Genomic DNA, 13,770 nt, shown 5'->3' with positions numbered 1-13,770 from the left:
TCAGTTTAAGCCAGTTTCATCTATAAATTATTTTCCACTGTGCATCCTGTTTTAAACTGGAGTGGTATTTGCAGTGCTCCTGCAGCTGTGCAGAGACAGACCCACCTTCTCATATGTGTTAGATTGCATAAGTCACAGGGGGGTGAGGAAAACTCTTAGGTTAATGTCTTTGTATTTACTCAAGACTTGAAGAGCAAAGGAAATAGAGGCTATAAATCTAAGAAATCTTATGGTAATAATATGAAACAAATGAAAAACCAGGAAATCTGGACCCTAGAGCAAGTCTCTGCTGTCTTGAAAAAGCATCTCTCCTGATGCTATGTTGATTATCTCCGAGAGCCTTTCTCAGATGATAAAGAGACCAGAGAAGACCTGTTGATGATGTCACTTGTCCTGGCTTTTCAGTGACCACAGTACCTCTAGAAAAGAAAATAGTTACTCTCTCTTTACAGCCTTCCTTTTGAAAGACACCCAGTAGCTTTTCTATCTTTCCCAGTACTATAGGGTGTATGTGTGTGTGTGTGTGTGTGTGTGTGTGTGTGTAGTCCAATACCACGATCTACAAATAAGTTCCATTGTTAGCAGGGATCTTCTCATCATTTTTCTTATTAATCATAATCACCAGTTTTCAAGCATTTACCTTGGTAACTCATTACAAAGATGACCTTTGTAATTATTTTGGTAACCCTGTGGGCTGGGTGTTAATATCCCATTTCACAGACGAACAGAATGAAGCCCAGAAATTAAGTAAATTGTCCAGATAACACAGGTACAAGTACCAGAGTGCATTCAGGTTTCAAGTGGGGTTTGTCTGATGCTATATTCTCAACCACAATGCTATGCTGCTAATATGCCCTTGATGAGCAGCACTGCCCAAGGGGAATGACTGCAGAGCATATTCTTGAAATGGCCTAGTGGAAAGTTGCTGGGTGCTTGCTCATGCCCTTTAGTTTCTTCATCATGTGTGTGAGTGAAAATTAGAAAGCAGTACCTAAAACTTTGTATGCACAATGTCCCATAGACATGAATTGCTTCTAACTGCTGTCAGCATCTATCATACTAGTATGCAGCAAGGAGTGGGAGGAAAGGAAAGACGACCAGTCCTCTGCCCTGGTATTTAAAACAGTCCCCTTTTAAGATGGACTTGAATAATAACTTACAGAAAATTTCCCATTGTGTTAGCATTTGTGCCAAAATTATATGGCAGTCCCATGGAAACCAAGTTATATTGTTCCTCATGGGGGAGTTTTCTTTACCTCCAAAAGATAAAACTGGATATGTATTTTTTATTTAAATGTGTCACTAGAGAAAAACAACACCACCATTTTTAAGTCACCTTTTGACATTAGGTATGTGGTATTGATGCCCACTCATGATGCCAATGCCCCCATTCTGGAGTTTCTCAGAGCATATGCCTCATGATGATTAAGCACAATGCATCTGACCCATGAGTACATAGCAATTTTTCATGAGAATTTTCTTGCTTTCATAGGTTTTCTCAACCTGGATAGTATAATAATGTAGTTCTTTTTTGTGTTTATTTTGGAACACAGTTTGTGTCAATCTGCCATAGAGTTAATAAATTGTAGAATTTACAAAGGAAATATACTGGGACTGGAAACTAAGAAGGCACATTTTATTTGCCCACCGGCAACTATTGCTCAAAGCACAGATTTAGAATATCAGAATTCGGAAGGGGGAGAAGTTGGGTCACATTGTTATAAAATTCATATGTAATGCCATGTTACGGAGAGCACATTGCTTAGTAAATTAATTTTTTAAAGCAGATCAGTAAAACATACCATGAAGTCAGGGAAGAAAGAACTTTAAAACTTCTAAAGTTAAATGGCAAGAGCAAATGTCAGTAAACTTATCATTGAAATGGATCGAAGATCAGGTGTAAGAATGTATAAAATGAATACTTCAACTATTTCCCTTTTAGTCCTCAGGCTGCAAAAGACCCTTTTCCTATCACACCAACTTGGTATTTCATAGAAAACCTCCCAAATCTCTAAGTTTATTTGGTCTTTGGTTTGTGTCTACTTTTTTGTGACCAACCTTGGGAATTTGCTTTTGTAACCTATGGCTTTTAATGTTCCTTCATCCTTACATTTATATAACAAATATATACATAAATGTATTCATAGAGGTTGAGGATATGGCTCAGTTGTGGAGCACTCACTTAGCATATGTGAGGCCCTGGGTACAATCCCCAGCACCAAAATAAAATGTGTTTATAAGATATGTAATATTTATATATAATAAATGTATAAAAATAGGTTATCAGTCCCTGTAATACATGTTAATGTATTTGTTGGTAGTATTCATCAATTGACTACTACTGAGGATTGCTTTAGCCATTCTGGGTTTCTTATTCTTCAGATGAACTTCATAATTGCTTGCTCTATTTCTGTAAGGTGCATCATTGGGATTTTAATTGGAATTGCATTGAATCTGTATAGCACTTTTGGTAGTATGGCCATTTTGACAATATTAATTCTGCCTATCCAAGAACATGGAAGATCTTTCCATCTTCTAAGGTTTTCTTTAATATCTTTCTTTAGTGTTCTGTAGTTCTCATTGTAGAGGTCTTTCACCTCTTTTGTGACATTGATTCCCAAGTATTTTATTTTTTTTGAGGCTATTGTGAATGGGGTAGTTTTCCTAACTTCTCTTTCTGAAGATTCATCGCTTATGTATAAATATGCATTGGATTTATGAGCATTGATCTTGTAGCCTGCTACTTTACTGAATTCAATTATGAGTTCTAAAAGTTTTCTGGTGAAATTTCTGGGTTCCTCTAAATATATAATCATGTCATCAGCAAACAGGGATATTTTGAGTTCTTCTTTTCCTATTTGAATCCCTTTAATTTCTTTGGTTTGTCTAATTGCTCTGGCTAGAGTTTCAAGGACAATGTCATAATTTTATCATTCTTTATGGCTGAGTAATATTCCATTGTATATATATACCACAGTTTCTTTATCCACTCATCAATTGGAGGGCATCTAGGTTGGTTCCACAGTCTGGCTATTGTGAATTGAGCAGCTATGAACATTGATGTGGCTGTATCTCTGTAGTATGCAGATTTAAAGTCCTTTGGGTATAGGCCAAGGAGTGGGATAGCTGGGTCAAATGGAGGGTCCATTCCAAGTTTTCTAAGGAATCTCCACACTGCTTTCCAGAGTGGCTGCACTAATTTGCAGCCCCACCAGCAGTGTATGAATGTACCTTTCTCCCCACATCCTCGCCAACACCTGTTGTTGCTTGTATTCTTCATAATCGCCATTCTAATTGGGGTGAGATGGAATCTTAGGGTGGTTTTGATTTGCATTTCTCTTATTACTAGAGATGTTGAACATTTTTCCATATGTTTGTTGATTGCTTGTAGATCTTCTTCTGTGAAGTGTCTATTCATTTCCTTAGCCCATTTGTTGACTGGATTATTTGAATTCTTGGAGTAGAGTTTTTTGAGTTCTTTATAGACTCTGGAGATTAGTGCTCTATCTGAAGTATGATTGGCAAAGATATTCTCCCACTCTGTAGGCTCTTTCTTCGCATTGCTGATAGTTTCCTTTGCTGAGAGAAAGCTTTTTAGTTTGAATCTATCCCAGTGGTTGATTCTAGCTTTTATTTCTTGTGCTATGGGAGTCCTGTTAAGGAAGTCTGGTCCTAGACCAACAAGGTGAAGATTTGGACCTACTTTTTCTTCTATAATCTGCAGGGTCTCTGGTCTGATTCCGAGGTCCTTAATCCATTTTGAGTTTAGTTTCGTGCATGGTGAGAGATATGGGTTTAGTTTCATTCTGTTGCATATGGATTTCCAATTCTCCCAGCACCATTTGTTGAAGAGGCTATCTTTTCTCCATTGCATATTTTTGGCACCTTTGTCTAGTATGAGAAAATTGTATTTATTTGGGTTTGTGTCCGTGTCCTCTATTCTGTACCATTGATCTACCTTTCTATTTTGGTACCAATACCATGCCGTTTTTGTTACTATTGCTTTGTAGTAGAGTTGAAGATCTGGTATTGCAATACCCCCTGTTTCACTCTTCCTGATAAGGATTGCTTTAGCTATTCTGGGTTTCTTATTCTTCCAGATGAATTTCATAATTGCTTGCTCTATTTCTGTAAGGTACGTCATTGGGATTTTAATTGGAATTGCATTGAATTTGTATAGCACTTTAGGTAGTATGGCCATTTTGACAATATTAATTCTTCCTATCCAAGAACATGGAAGATCTTTCCATCTTCTAAGGTATTCTTTAATTTCTTTCTTTAGTGTTGTATAGTTCTCATTGTAGAGGTCTTTCACCTCTTTTGTAAGATTGATTCCCAAGTATTTTATTTTTTTCGAGGCTATTGTGAATGGGGTAGTTTTCCTAATTTCTCTTTCTGAAGATTCATCACTTATGTATAAAAATGCGTTGGATTTATGGGCATTGATCTTGTGACCTGCTACTTTACTGAAATCACTTATGAGTGCTAAGAGTTTTCTGGTGGAATTTCCAGGTTCCTCTAAATATATAATCATGTCATCAGCGAACAGGGATAGTTTGAGTTCTTCTTTTCCAATTCGTATCCCTTTAATTTCTTTGGTTTGTCTAATTGCTCTGGCCAGAGTCTCAAGAACGATGTTGAATAGAAGTGGTGAAAGAGGGCATCCCTGCCTTGTTCCAGTTTTTAGGGGGAATGCTTTCAGTTTTTCACTATTTAGAATGATATTAGCCATGGGCTTAGCATAAATGGCCTTTACAATGTTAAGGAATGTTCCCACTATCCCTATTTTTTCTAGTGTTTTGAGCATGAAGGGGTGCTGTATTTTATCAAATGCTTTTTCTGCATCTATTGAAATAATCATGTGATTCTTGACTTTAAGTCTATTAATATGGTGAATTACGTTTATTGATTTCCTGATGTTGAACCAACCTTGCATCCCTGGGATGAAACCCACTTGATCATGGTGCACTATCTTTTTAATATATTTTTGTATGCGATTTGCTAAAATTTTGTTGAGAATTTCTGCGTCGATGTTCATTAAGGATATTGGTCTGAAATTTTCTTTTCTTGATGAGTCTCTGTCTGGTTTAGGTATCAGTGTGATATTGGCTTCATAGAATGAGTTTGGGAGGGTTCCCTCCTCTTCTATTTTATGGAATACTTTGAGAAGTATTGGAATGAGCTCTTCTTTAAAGGTTTTGTAGAACTCGGCTGAGAACCCATCTGGTCCCGGACTTTTCTTTGTTGGTAGGCTTTTGATGACTTCTTCTATTTCAGTACTTGAAATTGGTCTATTTAAATTGTTTATGTCCTCCTCGTTCAGTTTAGGCAATTCATATGTCTCTAGAAACCTGTTGATGTCTTTGAAATTTTCTATTTTGTTGGAGTATAGATTTTCAAAATAGCTTCTAATTATGTTTTGTATTTCAATCCTGTCTGTTGTGATATTTCCTTGTTCATTCCGAATTTTAGTGATTTGGGTTTTCTCTCGTCTTCTCTTTGTTAGTGTGGCTAAAGGTTTATCAATTTTGTTTATTTTTTCGAAGAACCAACTATTTATTTTGTCAATTTTTTGTATTGTTTCTTTTGTTTCAATTTCATTGATTTCAACTCTGAGTTTAACTATTTCCTGTCTTCTACTACTTTTGGTGCTGTTCTGTTCTTCTTTTTCTAGGGCTTTGAGCTGTAGTGTTACGTCGTTTAGTTGTTGAGTTTTACTTCTTTTATTAAATGCGCTCCATGAAATAAATTTCCCTCTAAGTACTGCTTTCATAGTGTCCCAGAGATTTTGATATGATGTTTCTTTGTTCTCATTTACCTCTAAGAATTTTTTAATTTCCTTCCTAATATCTTCTGTTATCCATTCATCATATAATAGCATATTGTTTAATCTCCAGATGTTGGAATAGTTTCTGTGTTTTACTCTTTCATTTATTTCTAACTTCACTCCATTATGATCTGATAGAATACATGCTAGTGTCTCTATCTTCTTGTATTTGCTAACATTATCTTTGTGGCATAATATATGGTCTATTTTAGAGAAGGATCCATGTGCTGCTGAGAAGAAAGTGTATTCACTCTTGGTTGGATGGTATATTCTATAAATGTCCGTTAAGTCTAAATTATTGATTGTGTTATTGAGATCTATGGTTTCTTTGTTCAATTTTTGTCTGGAAGATCTGTCCAGTGGTGAGAGAGGCGTGTTAAAATCACCTAGTATTATTGTGTTGTGGTCTATCTGGTTTCTGAAATTGAGAAGGATTTGTTTGACATACATAGATGAGCCACTGTTTGGGGCATAGATGTTTATGATTGTTATATCTTGCTGATTTATGCTTCCCTTAAGCAGTATGAAATGACCTTCTTTATCCCTTCTGACTAACTTTGGCTTGAAGTCCACATTATCGGAAATGAGGATGGATACTCCAGCTTTTTTGCTGAGTCCATGTACATGGTATGTTTTTCCCCTTCCTTTCACCTTTAGTCTATGGGTATCTTTTTCTATGAGGTGAGTCTCTTGCAGGCAACATATTGTTGGATCTTTCTTTTTAATCCAGTCTGCCAGTCTATGTCTTTTGATTGATGACTTCAGGCCATTAACATTCAGGGTTATTATAAAGAAATGATTTGGTTTCCCGGTCATTTATTTCATTTTTAAAATTTTGTTTATTTATTTGTTTGACACAACTTGTTTCCTCCTTTATTTGACAATTCCTTTAGGATAATTCCTCCCTTTGCTGATTTGCTTCTTTGTTTTTCATCTCTTCCTCATGGAATATTTTGCTGAGAATGTTCTGTAATGCTGGCTTTCTTTTTGTAAATTCTTTTAGCTTTTGTTTATCATGGAAGGATTTTATTTCATCATCAAATTTGAAGGTAAGTTTTGCTGGGTATAAGATTCTTGGTTGGCATCCATTTTCTTTCAGGGCTTGAAAAATGTTGTTCCAGGCCCTTCTAGCTTTTAGGGTCTGGATTGAAAAATCTGCTGATATGCGTATTGGTTTCCCCCTGAATGTAATTTGGTTGTTTTCTCTCACAGCCTTTAAAATTCTGTCTTTATTTTGTATGTTAGGTATTTTCATTATAATGTGCCTTGGTGTGGGTCTGTTGTAATTTTGTGTATTTGGAGTCCTATAAGCCTCTTGAACTTGATTTTCCATTTCATTCTTCAGATTTGGGAAATTTTCTGATATTATTTCATTAAATAAATTGTTCATTCCTTTGGCTTGTTTCTCTAGACCTTCCTCAATCCCAATAATTCTTAAATTTGGCCTTTTCATGATATCCCATAGTTCTTGTAGATTCTGTTCATGATTTCTTACCATCTTCTCTGTTTGTTCAACTTTGTTTTCAAGGTTAAATATTTTGTCTTCAATGTCTGAGGTTCTGTCTTCCACGTGTTCTATCCTATTGGATATGCTTTCTATGGAGTTCTTAATTTGGTTTATTGTTTCCTTCATGTCAAGGATTTCTGTTTGGTTTTTTTTCAATATCTCTAACTCTTTATTGAAATGATCTTTTGCTTCCTGTATTTGCTCTTTTAACTGTCGATTGGTGTGATCATTCAATGCTTGCATTTGCTCTTTCATCTCATCGTTTGCTTCTCTGATCATTTTAATTATGAACATTCTGAACTCCTTTTCTGTCATTTCTTCTGCCATGCTGTCATTGGGTTTTATTGATGTAACATCTAGATTTGTTTGCAGCATTTTCTTTCCTTGTTTTCTCATATTGTTCAGGTATCAGTGGACCGCTGAGATATTGCAGATTTCCTCTATTGACTTACAATGTCCCTGAAGATTTCTATATATATCCCCCCTTAGCCTTCAGTAGGCTGTAGTCATGGAGGAAGTTGATAATGCGGTGCTCCACAAGGAAGCTGCCTCTCTAGGAGTGGTGGCCTTCAGGTGGGGTATAATCCCTGCTAGTGGGCAGAGGTGCCTCCACTTGTTAACCAATGGTCATCCAAAGGGGACCTAGGCTGCGGGCTGAGGCAAGGCCTGTTTGGGCCTGAGTCTCTGGTTTTACCGTCCTTGTGGTGAAACCTCACCCAGCAGGGAAGACTCACCCGGTGGGGAGGTCTCGCTGGTCAGTTCCCTCCTAGAGGTTCCCCTCAATTTACAGCTACCGCCTGGGCTGGGCTGCCTTCCTCTGCAAAGTTCCCAGGGGCCCGGCCCTACCTCCTGGGCCTGGGAGCCTCACCCTTCGCAGATGAATCTCCTTAGGCTGCCCCTCCTCAGAGAATTTGCCCACAGGCCTGGAACCTTCGCTCCGCCCTAAGCCTGTCTCTGTGTGGCTCTTCCACCCAGAAGCCTCCTTGATCCTGGGACCCTGCTCTGCACCTAATCGCCTGGCTATGTGGCCCCTCCTCTGAGCAGCCACCTGTGGCCCCGAACAATCGCTCTGAGTCCCAGAGACCCGCCACAGGCCTCTTCCTCCAGACAGCCGCCCAGTATTCCGGTGCGGTCACTAGGAGTCCAAGAAACTCACTTCGTGCCTCCTCCTCCCACCAACCACCTGTAGCCCTGGGCAATCAATCACTCCGAGTCGAAGTGACCCTCCCCGTTCCTCCTCCTTCTCCAGATAACCCCCTGAGTGTTCAGGAGAAGTCCCTCTGAGTGGCTCTGAATCCACGTGACCCGCTGCACGGGTCCTCTGGGCAACCGCCCGGAGCTCTGGTGCGGCCACTCAAGACCAAGCGTCCCACCACGCTTCTCCTCCAGGCAGCCCCCCTGTGTTCAGGAGCTGTCACTTTAAGACCAAACAACTCACCACTCGCCTTCTCCTCTGAGCAGCCACCTGGAGCGCTAATGCAGTCACTGCGAGTCCAAACGACCCACCGCGCTTCTCCTCCTCCTCCTCCTACTCCTCCGGGCAGGTCCCGGGGTTCAGAAGTGGTCTGAGTCCAAACAGCTCGCCACGCAGCCCCTTCTCTGGCAACCGCCTGTAGCTCTGGTGTAGTCACCCGAATCCGAGCGGCCGCGCTCCTCTTCCTCCTCCTCGTCCTCAGGGCAGGCCCCGGGGTTCAGAAGCATCGTTCTGAGTCCAAACAGCTCGCCACGCTGCTTCTCCTCTGGCAACCGCCTGCAGCTCTGGTGCAGTCACTCCGAATCCAAGTGGCCGCACTCCTCCTCCTCCTCAGGGCAGGCCCCGGTGTCCTGAGTCCACACAGCTCTCCTCGCCACTCCTCCCCTGGGCAGCCGCCGGTGCCCCAGTGGTTGCTCCGAGTCCCAGCACTGTGCCTAACGGCCTCCTTTACGGCGCTCCCAGCTGTCCGAGTTCACTGCTCCAGCGGGGGGAGGGGCGTCTCGCCGGCAGTTCTACTTCACAAAGTTTCCTGCGTTCCGGGACCACCGTCCCATCCGGGATGCCTCCCCAGGGGGTGAGAGTCACCCGGCTGCTTTGAGTTGGTCCCAAGCTCTCAATATCTCCTCTTTTGAATCCTGAGTCCTGGAGCAACATGAAATGCAGCCACCCTCTAGGCCGCCATCTTGAAAAACCTTTCCAGAGTAAATTTTATAATGCTTTACAAAAGTAATTAAATGAGGGAATGAGAAAACAAAAGTAATTCGTGTGTTTTACAAAAATAATTAATGACTATGACTTATTTTCAAGGTTTTTGTGTTACATAATGTTTCATAAAATTTGAGCTCATCATATTACGTTTTGGCCAGTCCTATTTTACTAAACTGGAGGTTTTTGACAGCTTTTACATTGCAATGGAAAACTCACATATGAAAATCTATAAGGCCTTTACTTTTGTGTTATGTGTATATCACATTCTCTGATGGTATGATCTGTCTGTATAAGTGCATCTGAATATCATGTATATGATGTCAAAAAATTAATCTATATGAGTTTTCATAAGTTAAATTTTAAAAATGGATCCAAATATCTTTAATTCATTTGATTTGAAAAGGTTTAATTTAAACTGGGTAAACTAATCAGGGTAAAATGTCTTTAAAAATTAACTCACAGGTTTCCAACTGGGTATAATAAGATGTTGATGTCTATAAAATTTCTAATCCATTGTTTTTAGGATTTTCCTTCAGCAAAAGAGTGATGACAGACACTCCTTACCTAATCTAACACTTTGATTTTTGCAGGAGGATGACAGCAGGCACTGTTCAATACACTTGTTTGATATTTCAGTTTTTACAGTAAAAAAATTTAGATTTAACATGTAGGGGATTACTCAAATGTGTTTGTTAGAGACATCTGATTAACTCATAAAGTTAAAATGCTAATTGTTAATATGTATCAAATACTCTCAACTTCTTAAATTCCTTGGGATGATATACTAAAACAGTGTTTGTGTTTACCTGTGGTAAACAAATGTTATTCAATGTATGAGGAGTTCAACAGTTTCAACTGGGTTTTGATTATGGTACTATAAATAACAAAATCTCATCTTATTAAAATGGAGTAGTTCATCAAAAAATCAAAAATTTCAGTAAAGGTTTCAAAATGTAAACAAAAAAAGGGATCAATAAAAAGGAAAGAGAAATAATAGGTTATGGGTACAAAAATATATTTGGTAGAAAAAATGTTTATGGGTAAGGAAGTGCTTGTGTAATGGAGTACATGAGGGTCTTAAGTAACTGCTAAGGAAGTCTCTGTGTAAGTAATGGACAAAATTTCAACAAATCTGTGTGTACTTAAGTTGGTTATATGTACGTGAGACAATCACTCAGAGCTATTTAAGGTTTTTCCCTAGGGTCAAATATTAATGTGCTAATACAAACAAAAATTTAATCCATATGTTAGACTGTTAAAAATTTGTTGAGAGATCCAAGATGGCAGACTAGAGGGAGGCTGCGTTCCTTGTCACTCCATAACTCAGGTTTCAAGCAGAGGATATCTATTTCTTAGTAAGGCAGTTTTTGCTGCTTATTGATCCCCTGCTATTTACCCCATTTGTCTACTGTGATTACCTGCAGTCTGCCAGCATATCAACGCCTTTTTTGAGTGCAGATTGATCACTGTCAGGCACCTATCATCCACCATTTACCTGCCTCTTGCCTGTCCATTGCCTGCCTTTCATCTACCCATCACCCACCACCCAAATTCACCTCCTGATCATCCGAGAGCTGCCAGCAGACTGACCACAGACCACCAGTGGAGTGCCAGCTGCCTGGCATTGCCTGGAAGTTCACTGTGACAGTACCTGCAGGTTTGGTTACATGTGGCTGCCGCCATTTTGAGACAACTGCCAGGCCCTGTAGGACCCCTGGCTGGACTGACTGAGCCCCGTCTCCAGGATCCCTCAGCCCGACCAATCACTCTCTGCCTCTGGGGCCCTCACATCGACTGACTGTTCCCTGTTGCCAGGAGCCCCAGACCAACTGACTGCATCCTATCAATGGAACCCCAGACAAACTGATTGCACCTGGCCTCCAGGATCCCACAACCACACCAAACACACCCAACCTCCAGGACCCCTGCCTGACCAGCCGCACCCTGCCTCCAGGACCTCCAGCCAACCACATCCACACCCTGAGCTGCAGCTCCCCATTTGCCAACACATTTGGAAGCCACAGTGGCCATCTTGGATAATCCTGGAAGCCGTAGCTCCGATCATTAAGTGGGGCAATCCCATCCTGAGACACCTGCTGGAGACTTAAAGCTCATTGTCAGGTACCTCTCATGAATCAAACTACTGAACACGGGCAGGTGTGAATACTATGTGACTGTTATAGTGTAGATTTTCTTTTTCTCCTTATTGAACAATTTTGTTTTTATTTCTTTACTTTTTTTGACTCTCTTTTCCTTTTGTTTACCTGTTCCCTCAGAGTCTCTGTCTCCCTTTTTGCATGCTAATATCCAATTTCTTTTGATTACACTCTCACCCTTTCTATTATCTGGAACTTCTGTATATTCTTTTCTTATCCCATTAACAGCTACATCCTACATCCCTCTGCATCCTCTTTGTCCTCCATTTGAAACTGCAGACCTTATTACAAATCTGTTTGTTATACTGAAGATAATATTTGAACTCATTCTGTTTAGTAAGACAATTTTGTTATTGTACTCATAGGGGCTATTTGGTCTAGGATTGCATAGTGTCTGAATTGGGCACTGCTAATATTGATCTCCCTTAAAGAAAGGGTTTTGGAAACCTATAGGGCCACTATAAGCCTATAGGGGGAAATCTGCAGAACCCCAGATCCGCACTGCTAGAGGGGAAGATACATGAACAACATGAAAAAACAAGGGAAGAAAAGGATCCAAACAAATCTAGATTCTATATTAATAGAATCCAATGACAGTATGGTAGAAGAAATGTCAGAAAAGGACTTCAGATTACACATGATTAAGATGATTCACGAAGCAAAGGATGAGTTAAGAGAGCAAATGCAGGCAATGAATGATAATGCCAATGAGCAGTTGAAAGAGCAACTGCAAGAAGCAAAAGATCATTTCAACAAAGAGATAGAGACTCTCAAAAAAACCAAATGGAATTACTTGAAATGAAGGAAACAATAAACCAAATAAAAAACTCAATGGAAAGCATCATAAAAAAACTAGACCACTTGGAAGACAGAACCTCAGACAATGAAGACAAAATAACTAATCTTGAAAATAAAGTTGCCCAAACAGAGAAGATGGTAAGAAATCATGAACAGAATCTTCAAGAACTATGGGACAACATGAAAACACAAAATTTAAGAATTATTGGGATTGAGGAAGGCACAGACATACAAACCAAAGGAATGAACAACCCATTCAATGAAATACTATCAGAAAATTTCCCACACCTGAAGAATGAAATGGAAAATCAAATACAAGAGGCTTAAAGAACACCAAATGCACAAAATCACAACAGATCCACACCAAGGCACATTACAATGAAAATGCCTAACACTCAAAATAAAGATAGGATTTTGAAGGCTGTGAGAGAAAAGCATCAGATTACATATAGGGGGAGACCAATACAGATAGCAGCAGACTTCTCAACCCAGACTCTAAAAGCTAGAAGGGCCTGGACCAACATATTTCAAGCTCGGAAAGAACATGTTTGCCAACCAAGAATCCTATACCCAGCAAAACTAACCTTCAGATTTGAAGATGAAATAAAATCCTTCCATGATAAACAAAAGTTAAAAGAATTTACAAATAGAAAGCTTGCACTACAGAATATTCTCAACAAAATATTCCATGAGGAGGAAATGAAAAACAACAATGTAGGTCAGCAAAGAGAGGAACTACCTTAGAGAAAAATCCACTCAAAGGAGAAACCAAGCCATGTTAAAAACCAAAAATAAGCCCAAATGAGTGGGGTGTACACTCACCCTCAGTCCGATTGGCCTGTCAGCCACTTTGTTTTCCTCACACAGGGCACCAGTTGTTGATCCCTGCAGGGCAACAAGGTCCAATGTACCTCCTCAGGACCCGCCTGAGGAGAATACGGGGCCAAGCAGGATAATGAGTGTTGGTGGCAAAGGAGACACACCAGAGCCGGGAGGTCTGTCAGCGCATAAGGCACAGCAGAAATCTCATTTATTGAGGAAGTCACACAGCTTTTATGTAGGGTGGGGGCTAGGCAGGAACCAATTAGCTTAAAGGTCAGCAACCAATCCCTGATGGTGGTCCTATTTATCGTCATTAACTATTGAAACCGCCTTTGAGGCCTTGCTCTTGCTCACTCACCAGGGAGTAAGGAGTCAGCCTGAGTCAGTTAATGTATCATTAGTCCCAACACTGATTAATGGGTCCCTTAAGCAGTATGAAATGTCCTTCTTTATCCCCGAAGACTAACTTTGGCTTGAA

This window comes from Sciurus vulgaris, assembly GCF_902686455.1.
Source record: "Sciurus vulgaris genome assembly, chromosome: 10".
Taxonomy (NCBI): domain Eukaryota; kingdom Metazoa; phylum Chordata; class Mammalia; order Rodentia; family Sciuridae; genus Sciurus; species Sciurus vulgaris.
The sequence above is the reverse complement of the archived record's forward strand: the minus strand, read 5'-3'. Positions refer to the sequence as shown.